Genomic DNA, 21,484 nt, shown 5'->3' with positions numbered 1-21,484 from the left:
TAGGGGAGTTGCACAGAGATTCACAGTGACAAGTATTCAAATAAACACACAAGGTTTCTTGAATAGAAAATTACTAATGTATCAGTCAGAGTAAACCTTCAGAAGGGAGCAATATAAAAGTAACACTCAAATACACTTCAAAACACACACTCTTAATGAAAACCCTTTTAGGATGGCCCACAGGCACAACCTAAACCATCAGGTGACTACACTAGCTAGGATGCTGGGGACATTAATATCTTACTGTTGCATTTAGTATACTTTTACAAATTGGTTAATGGAAAAGGTAATTTGGAACAAACAAGAGATCACAAATATTCTTAAGTAAGCAAATACTTTTTGATCCACTAAGCCGAGTCATTCAGTTATAGCAGCCTGCGCCAAAGTCAATGGGCAAAAGTCTTATATGGGCTGACGCACTTCTGGTAGGTAAGTAGGAAAAGTCTTTGCACAATATTTTTAGAAGTCTTTGAAGAAAAGAAGAATCAATATACGGCCAGAATCAGTTTCGACTTGAGAGGAGTAAGCAACTCTACAATAAGAGGCAAGTTCTCTGACGGTTGCAGTACCTTTGTATTGAAGAAAAAGTGCAGTAGATTGTGAAGACTGGAGGGAGGTGTCTGTACTCCTGCTCTCTATATGGCAGAGGAGAGGCACAGTGGACCCCAGCCAAGATTCTTTATTCGGTAGCTATGGTCAAGCAATCAAGGCCTAGCTTCTCAGGAGGTGATGCAGGCACATTCTCAAGTAAAGTGTAGTCCCCAAGCACCCACAAAGGAATGTCCACACACTGTATAAGTGAAAACAGTCTTTATATAATTAAGGTTCAAAGTTATATACACAATCGCAATAACTCACTTTGTGCTCAGTTAATGTACAATGGCAAATACATACAGTTCTAAGTGGTATCACCATTATTATCAGATTTCATTAACGTGCATCAACTGTACTCTGGTCAAATGTCACACAAATCAATTACTAAAGGTAAACAACAATAGACCTAGGAGGAAAGCAGTTGGTTAGAACAATTGGCAGAATACTGTCCCCTACCACTATACACAGTTCTGTGTGGAAATACCCCCACTCCCCAACCTGGGCAACCTGTAAAATAAAGATATTACACGCCCAGTCCATATATTGTTCAATAAGCCCGATTTCCTTCTAAAATGTTTCTACCACCCCAACGTACTTGGAATAGCAGAGTTCCTCAAGGAGGCATTGAGGGATCCTTCTTGAGTGACTCCCTTTAAAGCAGAAGCCATGGATCGTCGATGGGCCTCAAAGAAAGTGAACTTGGCATCAATGATCCTCAGTTTGATGGCGTCGAGGCAGCAGCTTCAGTCCTGGAGGTGCTCGTCAACGACGTCCTGCAAGGAAGAGGCGTGAGCGGCACCTCTGTCTATAGTTAGGACTGCAAATAGTTTGTGAAGAACTTTGGCCCAGAAACGGCGCTGAGGAGTCTGGCGTCTCTACGGTCTTTGGATGGCGGGAAACCCACTGGCGGACACTCGGCGCATCGACGGCCTGGCCTTCTCCGGGGAGATAAGGCGGTGCGGATGGGTGCGTCTGGGAATCAAATGTCTTAATGGAGCGTTGCAGCTCCGGTCGTCAATCACACAGCGTCAAGCGGTCCCTGCTTCTGGGCAACACGGCTTCGATGGGCCCCCAGCGGTTATAGCAAACCTTCAAACCCTGGTCGAGGATAGCGGACGCAATATGTGGTGCTTTTCTTCGTTCATCTCGGTGATCCAAGTCTCCAGTCGGCAGCCTGTCGAGGGGTCTGACTTCCGGGGAGATTCGGTGAAGGTTAGTGGTGCTAGATGGACCCTCAGAGCTCGGGAAGAGGGCGCCTAACCAGATCCTCTCGGATCAGTCCTCGATGAACTCAACAGCTTTCGGATGGGGTTGAAGCAAATATCTTTCAGCTGGGCTGCAAGTATAAGCTTGAAGTATCAACTTCAGCTTCTGAACTATTTCTAGCGGTGAGAGGTCCCCCCAGATATACTGTTGGTCTCCCATTCCTTCTGCTGGGTCACACTCGGGCAACCAAACACTCAGAATGGCATTCAGCAGTCAGCCAATCAGGCATACAATGCATTCAAGCCATTCTCCTCTTAGACACTCACAACAAGGAATGTGTATTGTGGCAAGTACCCAGCCATTCAACACTACCCACTGCATTCATACCAGTTTCGGGCAGGGCTGCCTCAGTCATTGTGTTTCATACCAGAAACCAGACATCCACAACTAGAAGTGCATATTGGTCACACATTCCATTCACCCTGGTCCCACCCACAACATACAGTCACTGGGAAGGCTCCAGCCAGTCTGGCCTGGACTTCACTACAATACCATATATGGAACTTCCGCCCAACAGCCAGTCGGGGCTGGGAACGAGTCGGGGCTTCCCAGGTCTTTGGGAAAGCAAGGTAACATGCAATAGAAAGCAAGAGGCCACAGGCGCCATCTTGTTTCCTATAAGGAATCAACTGATTCCAATGGCTGGACCTGGGTATCCCCAAAATGGCGGATACTCGGAGCTCCTGTCACATTCAGCATGGAGCTGCCACCAGCCCCTACCCTCCTCTCTGGGCCACACACATGTGCCCACAAACATACACTAGAGGCACAGATTTGTACCCCACCCATGGGTGCCATAAGGGTATCCAATGGGGTTGTACACCAAACCAAAAATAGGAAAAGCTGCACTGCCAGGAGTCCCACATAGACTCCTGGGCAGAAAACAATATAGAATACAAATAAAAAAGGACTACAGGACAAGGAGGCCCTGTCCCTCCAATGCATTTCCAGCATCACAATCCGCCCCACCCCCCCTCACAAACACACAACCTGCTCAAACACGGGCAGTGAACCCGAGAGGCGAAAAATTATTTCGGCCTTCCGCCTCTGACCCTCTGTATATCAAAGGGCACGCCATCCCAGACTCACTGGTAGTGACTACCACTCGAAAGAGGGCAGGGATACCCCTTGCCACGGGAGAATCACCACCAGACAGGAGTCAAAAAGGTTAGCAGCTGCATACACCATTCGGGTTGCTAATACTACGTTATTAGCAAGCTATGCGAATGTGGTGAACACCCTGGACACTGCAGAAACAGCAGGCAGGTCTCTTGCACAAGGTACTCTTCTGAAAAGACACGCATGGCTGCATAAATCGGGCTTCAGACCTGAGACTCAGGCCTCCCTCATTAATAAACCCATTGAGGAGACAAACCTCTTTGGGAAAGCAGTGGATGAAGCGTTGGAGATGGCCAAGAAGGAGCATGAGACCATAAGGTCCTTGCACCAAATTACACAGAAACCCTCCTCCCAGAGGGGTAATAATTCTCGGCAGTCCTTTAGAGGCCAAGCCCGTGCTGGTCAGAAAAAATACGGCACGGGTAACTTCAACACAAATCAATCATCTGGAAGCCCTACTTACTACCCCTCAAGGGGTCAGAAACGTGGCAAGGGTAGAGGCAGAGGCCCCAATCCCAGAGGAGCCACAGCCTCCGGTCAGAAATGACCACCAAGTCCAGGTCCCCTCCCATCTCTCCCCGGTCGGGGTGCGATTAACATCTTTCCTCAAGGCATGGGAGGGGATAACTTCCGACCAGTGGGTCTTCAAGACGGTCGCCCCCGGTTATTGCGTGGAATTCGCCCGACCTCCACAATTCAGACCACCGCGCTCACGTTGCCTTTCACCGGACCATCTGGAGATCCTGATCCAAAGGTGGAATCACTGCTGGGAAAGGACGCCATAGAAGCCGTCCCTATTCTTCAGGTAAACAAGGGTATTTATTCAGTGTACTTCTTGTACCCAAAAAGGATCTCGCCATTCGTCCTGTTCTAGATCTGCGCCCAGCGAACAAGTTTATAAAACCCCAGAAGTTTTGCATGGTAACACTGCAGGAGGTGATCCCATTGCTGAAACAGGGGGACTTCATGGCAACATTGGACATGAAAGATGCATACTTTCATATTTCAATGTTGCCAGTTCACAGAAAATACTACTATCAGTCCCAGTTTACCTTTACCTCGAGGACTGGCTCATTACGGGGGACTTGTTTGCTTGTTTTTCGAGCACCCAAAAAACAGTAGATCTCCTCTTCAGCCTGGGCTTTTCAATCAACGAAACGAAATCCAGCTTAGTCCCCAGCCAAGTAAAACAATTTCTGGGTGCACTTATTTGGACGGAAGACGGCCTTGTCTTCCCCTCCAGCGAGCGGGTTCAGCACATGCTCTCCGATTCCTCAATATGGAGCCAGTCGGGCGGTAACGGTGCACAAAGTGATGAGTTTGCTAGGGATGATGGCGTCATGTATATACTTGGTGCCCCAAGCGTGGCTGCACATGCGTCCCATGCAAGAGTGGCTCAACAGCCAGTGGTGTCAGGCCAGCAGATAATGGGAAGATCTGGTAGTTGTCTCGCCAGCCCTCGTTCTCTCGCTGCAATGCTGGTCAAGAGAAAACCTCTTGAAGGGGGAAGACCTTCACCACCCCTGCAGTGGAAGCCACTCTCACGACAGGCGCATCTCTCACGGGGTGGGGGCCCTCACCTGCTTCAGCAGACAGCACCCAGAGTGTGGTCCCCTCAAGTAGCGTCCAACCATATAAATTTATTGGAGCTACTAGTGGTGTTAAAAGCATTGAAAGCTGGGGGGGGGGGGGCACTCACTCTCTGGGGCTATCCAAGCTGTCCCAAAACATTTGGATATGGGCTCTCAAACACAAGATGTTTTTGTTGTCCCAACATGTTCCAGGGGAACTCAATCTTCTGGCAGGCGTACTCAGCAGAGATTTTCCTCTGCCAGAAGAATACGAATGGCGACTGCACGAAGACATTGTGTCCAATGTCTTCGCAGAATGGAGTTTCCCAGAACCGATCCAAGGGGAATGATCTCTGGATAACTTGGTTGGAGAAATTTGTCTATGCGCCCCCAACCCCCTGTCCCCCCGCACCCCCCCCCCCCCCAACTCCCCTTCTCAACATGATGGTGCACAAGATGCACCAGGAACCAGTTACCATGATACTGGTGGCACCCATATGGGCCCGCCAAACCTGGTTCGTGCACCTGATGGAATTGTCCCTCTCCCCACCAGTCAAGCTGCCCTGCCCGTACAACATGTTCTCCAGCATTGGATCTTTCATGGATTCACATGCTTTGAATATTCCCCGTCGTCAGGCTGGGAATCCCTGGTACATTATATAGACCCTTTCCCGTAGGAAAACTTTTTCGACGCTTATGCGTCCTATCCACCTCGTTTTGTATCATGCGTGCCCGCACCGTCAGGACGTCACGATACAAATCCAGGCCCCGCCCCCGCGCTCCCTCAAATTTCAACCGTCTTTCAAAGTAGTGGGATCCTCGTGTTTTACTACTAGTGAAAACTAGGTTGTTTTGTCTGTTTCGCTTCGGCGAAGTTCAAATTCTGGAGAATTATGTCTGGAAAAGCGTTATTTCGCCCGTGTGCAACCTGTGGCCTCAAAAAGGTTTATGAAGGAGACGGCCACATGGACTGTATCCACCCGCACCACACGGCAGATACATGTGAGATATGCCAGGGTTTCTCCCAAAAAACCCTTAAGGACCGAAAAAGAAGGCTGGTAGACTGGCTTAATGACGGAGCGGGGGCCTACCCGGCTTCGGAAGTTGGCTCCACGGCCTCCAGGAGCAAGTCGGAACCTCCTTCGAAGAAGGTACGGCCAGCAGAAATTCGAGCTGAGGACAAGCATAAGAGGAAACAGGCGGGATCTTCCTCATCACATAAAAAGTCCTCCTCATCTAAGACGGAGAGGCTAGCGCTGTCAAAATCCTCCTCAGGGGACCGTCCCAGGTCTTCCATGAGTCGGGAAGCCTCAGCCGGGAAGTCGGCATCCAAATCGACGACGAAGTCTAAGGGCTCGACGACGACGACTTGCTCGTCGACCTCGGTGTCTTTGACGATGCCTATTACCGTTCAAGCAGCAGCGGTTGGGATTCCTTCGTCGACGGAGACTCAGTCTATGGCTTGGCTGCCTGAGGTCTATGACCCGATCCCCCCTGAGGTCTTAATGCAGCCAGACACGGCCTGCTCGGCGGAAGGAGAAGGTGATATGGTTCTGCAGCCATCGGATTTAGGCTTACGGCCTTCCACGGCGACGAGTGCGAGCGGGGGCATGGTACCGATACCATCCACGTTATTGACCCCCCAGGCGGTTTTGTCTCTGGATGTGCTTAATACTCTTCAGAAGCTCCTGCTGCGGCTGGATACGCAGTTCCCTCAACCGGGGACGTCATTGTCACTTTTGTCTGTACCTTCCGTCGACGAGCAAACTTGTACGGCTCGCTCGACGACGAAACACCCATCGGCTCCCCAGGCGGCGAAAGATCGTCCTCGAGCTCAGGAGGAGGGTGAGCTGTCGGAGTCCGACTCTATACTAGATGACTCTGGGTCAGACGTCTCCCTGTCACCGTCGAGGGACCCAACATGGAATTCGGATGTAGAGTTAGAGTCTACGAGGAGCCAGACACAGCCATCTCCCCCTGATGATGTGGGAGCCTTCCATGCAATGATGGGGAAAGCTTGTTCCGAATTCGGCTTGATTCCTGAGGAGCAGAAGAAAGACTGTTTCCTTTTTGACCATATGGGTCAAAGGAGAAAATCGGTATTTGCCATCCCAATCCTGGACCACGTGTGGCAAGAAGGTCTCAAGACGATGCGCCATCCGTTCTCTGAGCCAGCCATAAAGGGACGGATCGAGAAAAAGTTTAAAGCTCAGGAGTCCACTCCAAAATGTCTAACATCACAGCCTCTGTCTGACTCGGTGGTGTCGGCGGCAGCGGCTAGGAAGGCCAGGGTCCAGCAAAAATGTTCAACGCCACCGGAAAGCGAGGCTAGGAGACAGGACGCCTTTGGAAAGAAGGTGCTCTCAGTCGGAGCGACGACAGTAAGAGCAGCCAATTCCTTAGCGATCGTGTCACGATATGATAGGGAAATGTGGCACAAACTAGCCCCTATCCTAGAACACCTGCCAGACGAACACCGGAAAGCAGCTATGTTACTGATGCGGGATGGCGAAGAGGCCTCGAACCACGCTATTAATATCGCAGTTGACCTAGCAGAGTCTGGTTTCAAACAAGTCAACCATGGAGTAGTGCTTCGTCGACAAGCGTGGCTCAAATGTACTACTTTCCGTCCTGAAGTACAGTACAAAGTCCTCGACATACCATGCGAAGGGGAACACCTGTTTGGCGAAAAGGTTGATGAAGCGCTGAAAGGGATGAAAGAAGACACGGATACTGCTAGGTCCCTCGGCGCCCTTCAAACGGGTAGAAATTTTCGCTCTTTTCGCCCCTTCAGGGGTGCTTCTGGAAACTCCCGCTTTGGAGCCTCGAGGGACCGTGGATTTAACAGGCCCTCTTACTCTTCACAAGGGTTCAGACGAGCGTCCCAGTCGGCACGTAGAAGCAGGGACTATCAAGCCTCCAGGCGGCGAGGCTCAGGTCCGTCGTCAACGAAGAACAAGCAAACCAGCAACCAATGACGGCCTTCGGAACGTCCTGGGGGGTCGAGTCTCATCACTTCGACCGATGGAAATGCATCACCACAGATCGATGGGTCCAAGACATGATTTGTATGGGTCATGCGCTGCAATTCAAAGACAAGCCTCTGCGTCTTCCTCCTTTATTCTCGACACAGCCCCACCTCCGAATCCTACGACAAGAGGCGGCACTTATGTTGCGAAAAGGGGCGGTAGAGAGAGTTCCTGTGGCACAGGAAGGACAAGGAGTTTATTCCAGGTTCTTTGTTGTAAAAAAGCCAAACGGCAAATGGAGGCCCATTCTCGACCTGAGGGTACTCAACAAGTGGCTAAAGAGCCTAAAATTCAAAATGCTAAAGCTCCAAGAGGTTATCAGGTCGGTGCAACCCATGGATTATCTATCATCACTAGACCTTCAAGATGCTTATTTTCACATTCCAATACGCCCACGACACAGGAGATATTTAAGATTCGTCGTCGGGAGAAAGCATTTTCAGTTCAAGGTCCTCCCGTTCGGGCTCAAGTCCTCCCCCAGGACGTTCAAGTGCTTGGCCCCTATAGCGGCCCATTTAAGGAAGGATGGTCATCATGTCTATCCATATCTAGACGACTGGCTGGTCAGAGGTTCATCCAAGGAACAAACGCGAGACAGTCTACGAGCCACAATGTCCCTCCTACAGGAACTGGGCTTCGCAATAAACTTCAACAAGTCCTCCGTAGAGCCTTCGAGGACCTTGGTCTTTCTAGGAGCGGAGTTTCATACACACACAAGCCTGGTGAGACCATCCAGCGAAAGAATTCAGAAACTTCAAAACAAGGCGTCGGAATGGAGAGGCGGTACCAAGGTCTCGGTGCGCAAGTACATGTCCCTGCTAGGGACCATGTCGTCCTGCATTCCGTTGATAAACAACTGCCGTCTGTTTATGAGACCTTGCCAGGATATTCTAGCGGACCGTTGGGCGCAGAGCCGAGGTCTCTGGTCCGACAGACTGGTCGTCGACGAACAACTAGTTCAAGCACTCGGCTGGTGGAGAGTGTCTACTCATCTAACGAAAGGGATGCCTCTACTGGAACCAGAGTTCCAAAAGACGGTGGTGACGGATGCATCGCTGAGCGGATGGGGAGCTCATCTGGATACGTTGCAGGTACAAGGCCGGTGGTCCTTGCAGGAGTCCTCCCTGCATATCAACCTGCTAGAACTGAGAGCAGTGCGATGGGCTCTAAAATCTTTTCTTCCGCAACTGAGGGACTCGGTGGTGCGTGTCATGACGGACAACACCACTACGATGTTCTACTTGAGGAAACGAGGGACACGTTCCAGGTCCCTATCGACGGAGGCACAGAAAATCTGGCATTGGGCCCTGCAACACAACATGCAAATCTTAGCGTTCCACCTACCACGCGTGAGAAACGTGGAAGCCGATGCCCTCAGCAGAGAAATGAACGAAGTTCACGAATGGGTGCTGAACGACCAACAACTACAACAAGTATTCAAGAAATGGGGACACCCGTCCATAGACCTGTTTGCAACGAAGAACAACAAAAAATGCCATCAGTACGCAAGCAGATGGCCTCAGCAGGGCTCACTGGGGGATGCGTTCTCCTTCCCATGGACGAACAAATTCATGTACGCATTCTCTCCATTTCCCCTGGTCCGGAGGACGTTGCAATGGATCCTCAGGTACCCATGTCGGGTAATTCTGGTGGCCCCATACTGGGCCTGACAGGTGTGGTTTTCAGACCTGCTACACTTAGCGGCGGCGGAACCGATGAGATTCCAGAAGACCCCCGACCTTCTGTCTCGACAGGAGGGTGTTGTTTGGCATCACGACCCGGACAGCCTCAAGTTGACGGCCTGGCTCCTGACTTCGCCGAATTTGGTCGGCTAACGATTCCGGAGGACTGTCGGCGTATCCTACAAGCGGCAAGAGCACCTTCCACAAACGCCTCATACGCGTACAAATGGAAAAGTTTCTGTCAATGGTGTGAGGATCAACCAGGTTTGGCCCCGCAATCGATTAAGCCAGAACAGCTCCTTCCATACTTGCTGCTCTTAGCTCAAAAGGGCCTGTCGGTATCGTCAATAAAAGTACACCTAGCAGCCATTTCCAGGTTTACTCGTCGACGGCACTCGGCACCTTTGTTCAGCGACCGCCTGATTAAGCACTTCCTTAAAGGCCTCTTTCGGAGTTTCCCTCCAGAGAAGAAATTTCCGCCGGAGTGGAGCCTCAATCTGGTCTTAACGTCTCTTTATGAAGCCTCCTTTTGAGCCAATGTCATCATCGTCTCTAAAGTTTCTGTCGTGGAAATTGGCCTTCCTGGTGGCCATCACTTCAGCCCGACGTATTTCAGAAGTTCAGGCTTTAATGGTAGACCCACCATACTTACGATTTTTCAAGACCAGGGTAGTCCTAGCCACTAACCCACAGTTCATACCAAAAGCTCCTTCGGTGTTCCATAAACACTCCTCTATTGTGTTGCCTACGTTTTTTCCGGAGCCATGCTCGGGAGCGGAGAGCATGCTACACACATTGGATGTAAAAAGGGCTCTCAAGTTTTATCTTCATCGTACGCAACCGTTCAGAGAAACGAGACAGCTGTTCGTGGCCTATGGTTTGGGTGCTAGAGGAAAAGCCATTTCGAAGCAAGGACTATCAAGATGGGTGTCATCTACCATTTCGTACTGCCATTCCAGGGCAGGGAAGCCTCTTCTACGACGGCCAAGAGCTCATTCAACTAGAGCAGCGGCATCGTCGACGGCACTGTGGGCCAGAGTCCCTCTAGGGGACATCTGCATGACGGCTACCTGGGCGGCTACACACACCTTTACCCGCCATTACTGCCTGTCGCAGCAACATGCCGAAGACACCCGGATGGGACAGGCGGTGCTTAGACACCTATTCCAATAAGGTAAGCCCCGGCTGAGGGGTTGCATCCTGTGAAATTTATGACTTTATGTGGTTCGTTTTCCTATGTTAACGATTACTGATGTATACATGATCATAGGGAACGGGCTTTGCGAAGAAAGTATATGGGTTTGCATGCACGCCTCCTCTTGGGGGTGGTACTGCTATGTAATCTATTCAAAGCATGTGAATCCATGAAAGATCCAATGCTGGAGAAGGGAATAGTTTCTTACCTGTAACTCCATTTCTCCAGCATTGGTATCTTTCATGGATTCACATGCGCCCGCCTGCCTCCCCTGAACATGCAAACCGGTTCCCCCACTACTTTGGGGGCCGAAATCTGAGCGGGGGCGGGGCCTGGATTTGTATCGTGACGTCCTGACGGTGCGGGCACGCATGATACAAAACGAGGTGGATAGGACGCATAAGCGTCAAAAGTTTTCCTACGGGAAAGGGTCTAAATAATGTACCGGGGATTCCCAGCCTGACCGGGAATATTCAAAGCATGTGAATCCATGAAAGATACCAATGCTGGAGAAATGGAGTTACAGGTAAGAAACTATTCCCTTGTCTCAGGACAGGGGGGAGACCCTACACCCATGCCCACAAACTCTGAACTTGGCAGCCTGGCTCCTGAGATCATAGTTTGGACACCTGCAAATCCCTCAGAGATGCATGGACAGATTCAGGGAAGCGAGAAAACCTAATACACGTTATTGCTATGCCAGCAAATGGAAAGGTTTTGTCATCTTGTGCAATTCCAAGGGCGTCAATCCCATCGATTGCTCACCCTCACACATTGTGTTGTATCTAACCCGCCTGTTGGACTCTGGGTTATTCTTCAATTCCCTAAAGGTTCATCTGGCTACTGTGTCTGCCTACACCACATCACAACAAAAAGTATTGTGGTGGAAAATACCAGTAATTAAAGCGGTTATGGGAGGGGTTAAGATGATGTATCCTCCCATCTCTCACCCAGTCCCTGAATGTGGTTTTGACCAGGCTCATGGGAGTTCCCTTTGAGCCTATGCATAAAGCAAGTCTGAAGGACCTGACTTATAAGACAGCCTTCCTAGTGGCTATCACTGCTATCATAAGGGTTAGCAAACTACAGGCTCTTCCTGTTTTAGACCCCTTTGTTGCAGTCCACAAGGATAAGGAAGTTCTGTGCACACATCCCAGGTTTGCGCCTAAGTTCATTTCGAAGTTCCATGTGAACCAGTCAATTGAACTACCCACTTTCTTCCAGAACCCTACTAACATGGCCGAAAGAAGTCTTCACACACTAGACGTGCGCAGGGCAGTCATGTTTTACCTGGAAAGAACTAAACCACTAAGGAAGACTAAACAATTCTTCGTTTCAGTGGCAGCTGGTAGAGAAGGGGATCCTGTCTCTAAATCAGCTATCTCAAGTTGGATTGTCAAATGCATCACACTGTTACACTCTTGCTAAGGGAGAACTGCCCTTCAATCCTAGAGCACACTACTTGAGGCACTGGGGCATCCATAGCTTTCATTGCAAATGTTCCTCTTCAGTCCATTTGCAAAGCGCCAACCTGGGGTTCTGTACACACCTTTACAAAACACTATTGCCTAGACACTCATTCTAGGTCTGATTCTCAGGTGCGACAAGCAGTACTAAGACCTCTTTTCTCTACTGTTCCTTCTCACAACCCACCTCCAACTCCGGGTACTGCTCGCTAGTCTATGCACAGCATGTGATTCTAAGCAGATTAACAAGCATCGGAAGACATGCATTACTTACCGTAATAGCATTTCTGATGATTGTATCTGCTTAGATTCACATGCGCCCTCCCGCTCGGGGTGGAAGGAACATAGAAGTCTTACTACTTTCTCTCTTTACGTATTCACTCACTATAGCCTTGAGCTCCCTCATGGCAGAAAAAATACAATTGGAGGGACCTCGGCGCGTCAGGGATTTTGGGTACTACACACATCACGATAGGGATAGTGTTACAGACACGCCTATGCCGACGTCCCCTTTCTTTCCCCGAAGGCCAAGATGCAATACTCCACGGTTACCACTGGATGTAGGACCATATGCACAGCATGTGAATCTAAACAGATACAATCATCAGAAATGCTATTACGGTAAGTAATGCATGTCTTCCCATTCATTCTGCTGGGTAACACTCTGTTAGGGAGAATTCTCATTCTATGGCTAATTTCCCTTACCTAGTGAGTCCCTCAGCAGCTTTGCTGGATTTCTGGAGTTGAATTTTTCCAATGGGTATGAGTGTGAGCTTTTCCCCACTCTTACCTGGGTTTTGCCATGTGCATTTCAACTGTTTTTGTGATTGTGTACTCTGGTGTACACCACTTCAGTAGCCCCACTCTTTTGTGTTACACTGCACCTTCAGTGCAGTGACACAGGTTTGTCTTTTAGACTTCCCACTGACTCCATTTCCGGGGCTGACTACTGTCCCCCAGAAAAGGGTAATGTTGTCATTTAAACCACAGATCCAGTACACCCCATCTTACATGGAGTATTGGAAAGGGTTAATTCTTAGCCCTTTTTATCTGTACCTCCTTGGAGCCTTGTTTCGCTCCCTTAACATTAAGTCTTGGCTGGTGGCAGTGATACCTACCCTAATATTCCTACCACGATTATATTACATAACGTCGTATTAGGCTATTTCAGTAGCCTCGAACTTTACACCCGCTAGCCCAAATGCTTTTTATTTCTGCTCCGGTTGGGTTTAATCGTCATTTCTTTTTGTTAACCTCCTTCTTGGGTCTTTCTTTGCGCTGCAAACCAGGTTTGCCTCCTTTGTTCGCCGACTTTTGGTGGGCTTCTGACCAGAAGCCCTCTGGCGCCTGGGTGTCTAGGTGGGCTGAATATGAGGGAGGGGTGTAGTCTTGGAGACCCAAGTCACACTTTGTGTTGATTGGCTGAGGTGGTTGTCCCGGCTGGACAACCCCCCCTGCTGAGTGATTGACAGCCAGGCTGAGTGAATGGGGGATTTTGGCATGAAAGGCAGGACTCTTGGGCTAGAAGTCAGTCGCCACTGAAACTGCAAGGAACCAAAGAGAAGCGGAGAAGAAAACTGCTGCTGCAACCCCGAGTCCTGGGGAAGCCCTGCTGCATTCCTGAGCTATCTACCCCTTCAACGACCAGAGAAGATAGTCCGGAGTCGTCTTCCCTTGAGCCTGGTGGGATCAACCAGCTCGCCTTTTCTTCAGTCGGAGAATCCTCTCCTGGGTCAAAATCACTGGTTCGTATAGCCATCAGAAGAGCCCTCTCCTGATTTAAAGGAGCGCACCTTTTATTCATCGTTGTCTTGTTCGCTGCTGCTGGCCTCATCCCTGGGTAGTGCAGATCGATCCAGACGTCTTCCTTCTTGTCCCCACGACTGAAGCACTATTGGATTTCTTTCAAACCACACTAATTGAAAGATCACAACACGCTTTATATTGTTTCACTTGTAACTTTATTATGTTTTTGTTTACAATTTGGAATTCTGTTATATATTTAAGTGTTCATAAGAGAACTTGGTTTTGTCTCAATACAAATAATTTATACTCGCAGCCCCTGATGTGTGTTTTTTCTTCCTGGACAATTTCATGGGCTGTTAACTTTGGGATACATTCCATTAGTAAAATTGACAAAGGTTCCCCGATATAACTTAGATGTTTTGTTTCATTCATTGACCAAAATCTGGTTGAGCCTGTCCGAGTAGCAGCACTACCTTTTTTGTGTTTCTCACTCTACTTGCCCATCAAGAAGCCACTCCCTGTGTGGGACCTCGATGTGGCTTTGGTCGCCTTGGCGCACAAACCCTTCGAGCAAATGGCATCGGCGGATGTCAGGCTGGTCACTATTAAGATAGCTTTGTTGGTGAGACTCACCTCTGCTTGTAGATTCGGTGAGATCCAGGCTCTGGTGGCATCAGAACCCTCTACCACTTTCCATAGGTATAAGCTGGTCCTGCGGACTCGCCCGATGTTCCTACCTAAGGTACCCTCAGCTTTCCATCTAAACAAGGAAATAGTCTTACCTATGTTTTTCGCCGACACCAAGGACGAGGCTCAGCCTTGCACTCTGAATGTCAGGCGTGCTCTGAAATTCTATCTGGTCAGGACTAAGGGCTTCCGCAAGTCAGAAGCACTTTGTCACTTTTTGGGGGCTCCAGACCCGGGCATCAAGCATCCAAGGCATCTATTGCACGGTGGATGGTTGCGGCCATCAAAGAAACCTATGAGGGGCAGCACAAGCGCTGCCAGCTAACATGCACGCTCAGGCGATCAGAGCCACGGCCATGGCTATTGCATTCCAGCGGCAGTTTGTGGCAAGTCATAAGTAGGGCGGCCAACTGGGCCACCCCTTTGGCTTTCTGTAAGCATTACTGTATCGCCCATGCCGTATGGAGGAAAGGGGATGGGACATAAGAGTAATTAAGTTACTCACCGTAGTGACTATCTTAGTCCCCTTTCCTCCATACGTCCCACCATTTTCCCCTGTAATAACACTGGTGTCATTAGGCAATGGTACAGATTGTCGAGGCATCAATGCGGACTGAGGTGTGGCACCGGTGGGCGGAGTCAGGGTAGCGCATGCTGCCAGGGCCGCGCACCCACGCACCTTTAGATTTAAAGCGGAAGGTTTTTTCTGGTCAAAAGGGTTGTCTCCTGTCCCTAGGAAGGGACGCCTATGAAGTATGAAGGAATGAGGAGTACGTTTGTCACTACGGTGAGTAACTTATAATTTCTCCAGCATGGGTCTCACATGGATTCACTGCCTGCTTCTCTGCGGCTCTTCTCTCGGTCCTAGTGCCACTTTACGTGCTACCAAATCTGAAGATGGCTGCCAGGGGAGTGGCTTTGGGAGAGGGCAGTCATTGGCTGGGGGCAGTATGACCCAGAGCTCAGTGATGTGTTTATTTATACAGAGGATTCCCAGCCTGAATGGGAATATTCATGAGCATGTGAATACATGCCCGACCCATGCTGGAGAACAGGTTACACGTAAGTAACTTGTACCTTACTTGGCCCTACTCAATCATGCCCGCCTTTATTTTTTCTCCTCTGTGTGCTGTTTGTTATTGGCTCTTTGGTTACCTTTTTCTGTTGACCGTATCATAATCCTTGCACCTAGTTATTGTTTGTTAAGTAGCCTTATTTTTTGATGTTTGTTAATCTGCCTAGAATTACATGCTGTGCATAGTCTGGCATCCAGTGGTAACCACAGATTATTGCAGCTTGTCTTTCGAGAATCGAAAGGGGACGTCGACATGGGGATGCCTGTAACACTATCCCTAATGTGACGTGTAATCAAGATCCCTCACGCGTTGAGGTCCCTCAGATTGTTTTTTTCTGCCCAGTTTACTGGTTGCATGTATGCTGAGTTTGTAAAGAACATTGCTATTGTCCACTCGACGTTTGGTCGAATAATTCTATAAAATAGTTAAGATCACCCTTTAAGTCCCTTATCTCGACAGCTGTTCTAATCCCCGCCGAAGACCTGCGAGAACTTCGGCCGGTGATCCTGTCGGCGTTGCCAACCACATGCAGGGCCTTCCACCGGCCTATACAGTAGGATGAGTGGGGTCGGGGTGGACATTTCTTTTCAAACTGAAAATGCCTTTCCCTTTCCTTCCTCTTTCCCGTTTGGTCTTAGTCACTGTGTGCCCTCAGCTATGGAGAGGACTCCATTTAGATTTTGCCCTATTTGTAAGAGTAAATTCCCATGGAAGGATAAGCACAGACTGGGTAGCCGGTGCTTGCAACTCGATCACAAAGAGGAAGGGTGTGCGGCTTGTAAGCTTTTCCGCCCCAAGACCTTAAAGGAGCGTAGGGTAAAACGGTGGGCGGCCTACAGTACGTCCAAGGCTGATATTTCTCCCACTGCTGCAACCGTTGAATGTGACGACGGCGAGAGTGACTATCAGAAGTCCGAACGGGAGGTTGTTGACCTTTCTACGGAACACTTGCGTTCCGCTTAGACTGTCCCTGGCCCCGATGAGCACGGCGAAAGATCTGCTATGGGGAAGTCACACCCCAACGACAAAGACTGACGCGTGCACAGCCTTAAACACACAACCACAAGCCTTACTTCGACTTCGAAGACTTCTGCGTTAATGGGTAAACCGGTAACTCCGGCGATAACCGCCGACCGTCGGGATCGGCAGCCCTCCCTGCAGCCGGATATGCGCCTAGCGACTGGGCAATCCAAGACAAAGGGCCCTACAGTTTTCGACGGTAGAGTGCTAGAGACAAGTTTCCACCTCTAGACCATTCTAGGTCGTCAGACTGGATTAGAGAAAAGTTCGAGGACTGCATGGAAAGGCTGGACGCGTTTGTTTCATGTTCAGAACAACCTACACCAAGAAGGCCACGTGGTGAAAGCCCCATTAACCCCAGAGCTAAATTCCCAAGGCTTTTTGACCCCTCTTTAGAAGAGGATGTATATAATTGACCTTACTGAAGGCGTTCCACAAATTACTGTAGATAGGATCAATTCTCTAACGAAGAGGAGCGTGATCCCATTGAGGGGTGGGGGAAAGGCCCAGATATGGGTTACCCTCAACCATGGCAATGCACAAGATCCAGATATTCTGGCTTTGGACTCCCCTCAAACCGCCCCTATAAGAAACCCCTCCCCAATTGATGATCAGTTGACGTTTAACGTAATGTTACGTAACACAGCTGAAAACTTTAAAATTGCCACTGAAGAGTCAGCCCCTGAAGCTGACTTCGTTGAGGATATACTCAAAGGGAAGCCGCCAGCCAGCCAGGCTATCCCTCTCCTCAATTCGATTAAAAAACGCCTGGCTCCCTCCTTAGCAACACCTGCTCTCACGAGGTGTAAACCCAAGAATTGAAAACTCTTTTGCCTTCTCCCTCGGATCCTCTAAATAGGTCACTCCACCCCAGATTCTTTGGTAGTGACTACCACATGGGAAAGAGCAGGGTCCTTTTGGTCAACCAGCGAGGCACCCCCTGACAAAGAAGGGAAAAGACTTTACGCCCTTGGGAAGAGGGTTACCACAGCAGCAGCGTACTCTACGCGCATTGCCAATAACACCACTTTATTGGCCAGTTATGCCGATGCGCAATGGGCTTTAATACTAGACGGCCTACAAGAGGCTCCAGAACCTCTACTAACCCGTCTCCTCACCACAGTCTCTGAGGGTAGGCAAGTTAACCAGAGCAAGTTAAAGAACACTTTGGATTCTGCCGAGGCGGCCAGTCAAGCACCTGGCTCAGGGCATACTCCTGAAAAGACATGCATGGCTGTGGAACTCAGGATTTAAACCCGAGAAGCAAACGTCGCTTATAAACAAACCTGTGGAGGAATCCAACTTGTTTGGTAAGGCCGTCGACGAGGCGAGACTGCAAAAAAGGAACATGACACCCTAAAGAGTCTGGACCAAATTACTCAGAGACCGTCCATACACAGGGAACCAACACTTGTACCACCCATTACCCCCAAAGGGGACAGCGCCGTGTTAAAGGAAGAGGCAGGAATCCTACCCCTCAGAGGTTCTCCAGCCTCCGATTCAAAATGACCCAAGGATTTGGGGAATAACTGCGGATCAGTGGGTGCTAAAAACCATAGCCCACAGGTACTGTGTAAAGTGCAACCGGTCCCCAAAATTCAGACCTCCGCAACGACGACTAACACCAGAACATACGAGTATAGCTACACCGCTTGCATTCCTGCGCCAAAAATCAAAAAAATAATTCAACTCAGTAGGATTGTAATTATGAAGTGGTATATTTATGTGAAAAATAATTCAACTCAGGATTGTAATTATGAAGTGGTATATTTATGTGAACGAGTGCCCTATTGGGATAACACGTGTTTCGACGGACTCAGCCGTCTTTTTCAAATCAGGGCAAATGGTATTGTTTTGTAAATTTGAAACACAAAAGCAAGGGACGCAGGAACTTGCAGGTTGGGATTGATCCCATGACTTATTGGAACTTGCTGAAAGGCCGTATTTCAAATTTACAAAACAATGCCATTTGCGCCGAGGTCTACCCTTACAAGTGTCCACTGAAAAGGTTCCTCATCTTAATTCATTAACACCAGAACATCTTTGCATACTTCAAAAAGTCGAGATACTGGAACAAAAGGAGCCATAGAAATCGTGCCTGTCAAAGGTAAAAGAAGGTATTTATTCAGTGTACTTCCTTGTACCCAAAAAGGATCTAACCATGCGCCCTGTGCTAGATCTGCGCCCAGCGAACAAATTTCTAGAACCACAAAAGTTCTGCATGGTCACCCTGCAGGAAGTAATTCCCCTGCTCACACAGAGGGATTACATGGCAACTCTGGATATGAAAGATGCATACTTTCATATTTCGATGTTCCCAGCGCACAAAAAATACCTCAGATTTATGCTACAGAACAAACACTACCAGTTTAAGGTACTGCCCTTCGGCATAGCATCTGCACCAAGGTTATTTACAAAGGTACTAGCAGTAGCTGCAGCACTCCTGCGCAGGCAATCCATTCCAGTATATCCTTACCTCGACGACTGGCTAATAACAGGGGACTCTTACGAGACATGTCTGGCAAATACCCAAAAGAATATGGATCTTTTATTCAGTCTGGGATTCTCTATCAACGAGAAAAAAATCTATTCGAACATAGGACGGCCTCGTCTTCCCCTCCAACGAGAGGGTTCAAAACATGTTATTTCAAATCCCTCACTAAGTAGCCAGTCGAGAGGTAACAGTACGCAAAACCATGCGTCTGCTAGGAATGATGGTGTCATGTATCTACTTGGGGCCCAATGCAAGAGTGACTAAGCAGCCAGTGGTGTCAGTCCAACGGACAGTGGGAGGATTTAGTAGTGGTCTCGCCGGCCCTTGTTCTCTCGCTGCGGTGGTGGTCAAGGGAAAACCTTTTGAAGGGGAAATCCTTCACCACCACCGCAGTGGAAGCCACTCTAACTACAGACGCCTCCCTCACGGGGTGGGAAGCCCACCTGCTTCAGCAAACAGCAAGCAGAGTTTGGTCGTCAGACATAGCGTCCAACCAGATAAACCTGCTGGAACTGCTAGCAGTGTTGAAATCACTAAAATCTTTCCAGACACAACTGCAGGGAAAGAAGATCCTGATCCTCACAGACAGCACCACAACCATGTACTATCTGAACAAACAAGGGGGCACTTCTTATCCAGGGCTGTCCCAGAACATTTGGAACTGGGCTCTCAAACGCAACATGTTCCTGTTATCACAACATGTTCCAAGGGAACTCGATCTTCTGGCAGACGTACTCAGCAGAGACTTTCCGTTGCCCAGGGAGTATGAATGACGATTACACAGAGACATCATCTCCAACTTTTTCGCACAATGGGGCTTTCCAGAGATAGGTTTGTTTGCAACTCTGGAAAACACTCAATGCCAAGATTACACCTTCAGGTATCCCCAGAACCGCTCCAAAGGGAATGGACTCTGGATAACCTGGTCAGGGAAATTTGTCTACATTATCCCCCTCCCTGTCACCCCCACACCCCGACTCCCTTCTCAACAAGATTGTGTACAAGATGCACCAGGAACTAGTCACAATGATATTGGTGGCCCGAATGTGGGCCCTCCAACCCTGGTTTGCGCATCTGATGGAGATGTCCCCATCTCCTCCAGTCAAACTGCCTTGCCCGTACAACATGTCACAAGACAGAAGGGAGACATGTCACCCATGCCCCAAGACACTGAACTTGGCGGCCTGGCTCCTGAGGTCATAGAATTTGGCCACCTGCAGCTCCCTCAAAGATGTATGGACATTCTCATGGAAGCAAGAAAACCAAACACTAGATATTGCTATTCTAGTAAATGGAAACGGTTTGTCATCTGGTGTAACTCAAAGAGCATTAACCTGATCGACTGCTCTGCCACTCGCATTGTTTTATACCTAACTCACTTTCTCGACTCAGGCCTAGTCTTCAACTCAATAAAGGTGCACCTAGCTGCACTTTCAGCATACACAACATCACAACAGTAGGTGTTATGGTGGAAAATACCAGTTATTAAGGCTTTCATGGAAGGAGTGAAAAGAATGCATCCTCCCATTTCTAACCCGGCTCCCGGATGGGACTTGAATGTGGTGTTAACTAGGCTTATGGGAGCTCCTTTCGAGCCCATGCACAAAGCAAGTCTTAAGGACCTCCCCCTCAAAGCTGCTTTTTTAATAGCTATTGCCTCCATCGGGAGAGTAAGTGAACTACAGGCGCGCTCTATTCTAGATCCCTTTGTAACTGTTCACAAAGATAAAGTGGTTTTGCGCACTCACCCTAGATTTGCGCCTAAATTAATTTCCAAGTTCCATGTGAACCAGTCAATAGAGCTACCAACGTTCTTTCAAAATCCTTCAAGCCTAATAGAAAGAACACTGCACACACTGGATGTACACAGAGCTGTCATGTTCTATATGGAAAGAACTCTGCCACTAAGGAAAACATCCGTTTTTCATTTCAGTGGCCACAGGAGGAGAAGACGCAGTCTCTAAATCCACTATTTTTAGATGGATTGTTAAATGCATTACGCTCTGCTACAGTCTTGCTAAGAGAGAACTGCCATTCAAGCCTAGAGCACATTCCACTCGAAGCACTGGGGCATCCATAGCATTCATTGCAAATGTTCGCCTTGAGTCCATTTGCAACGCAGCAACCTGGAGTTCTGTACACACCTTTTACAAAGCACTATTGCTTAGACACTCATTCTAGACCTGATTCTCGGGTGGGACAGGCAGTATTAAGACTTCTTTTCACTACTGTTCTTTCTCGCAACCCACCTCCAACTCCGGGTACTGCTCGCTAGTCTATGCACCGCATGTGATTCTAAGCAGATTGACAAACATCAGAAGACATGCATTACTTAACGTAAAAGCATTTCTGATGGTTGTATCTGCTTAGATTCACATGCGCCCACCCTTCCTCCCAGCTAGGACGGAAGGAACATAGACGTCTTACTACTTTCTCTCTTTTTCTGTACTCACTCACGATAGTCCTAAGGCTCCCTCTTGGCAGAAAAAATACAAGCAGAGGGACCTCGACGCGTGAGGGATCTTGGGTACAACTACAC

General features: G+C 49.0%; 1 protein-coding gene across 12 annotated transcripts in view; it reads left to right on the top strand.

Annotated features, from left to right (window-relative positions):
* The window catches only part of EIF4G1 (eukaryotic translation initiation factor 4 gamma 1), a 1,670,216-nt gene that overhangs the window by 1,526,694 nt on the left and 122,038 nt on the right, over window positions 1-21,484 (top strand). The window lies entirely within an intron of this gene.

Source organism: Ambystoma mexicanum, chromosome 10, assembly GCF_040938575.1.
Source record: "Ambystoma mexicanum isolate Mex_15411 chromosome 10, UKY_AmexF1_1, whole genome shotgun sequence".
Classification (NCBI taxonomy): domain Eukaryota; kingdom Metazoa; phylum Chordata; class Amphibia; order Caudata; family Ambystomatidae; genus Ambystoma; species Ambystoma mexicanum.
The sequence above is the reverse complement of the archived record's forward strand: the minus strand, read 5'-3'. Positions and strand labels throughout refer to the sequence as shown.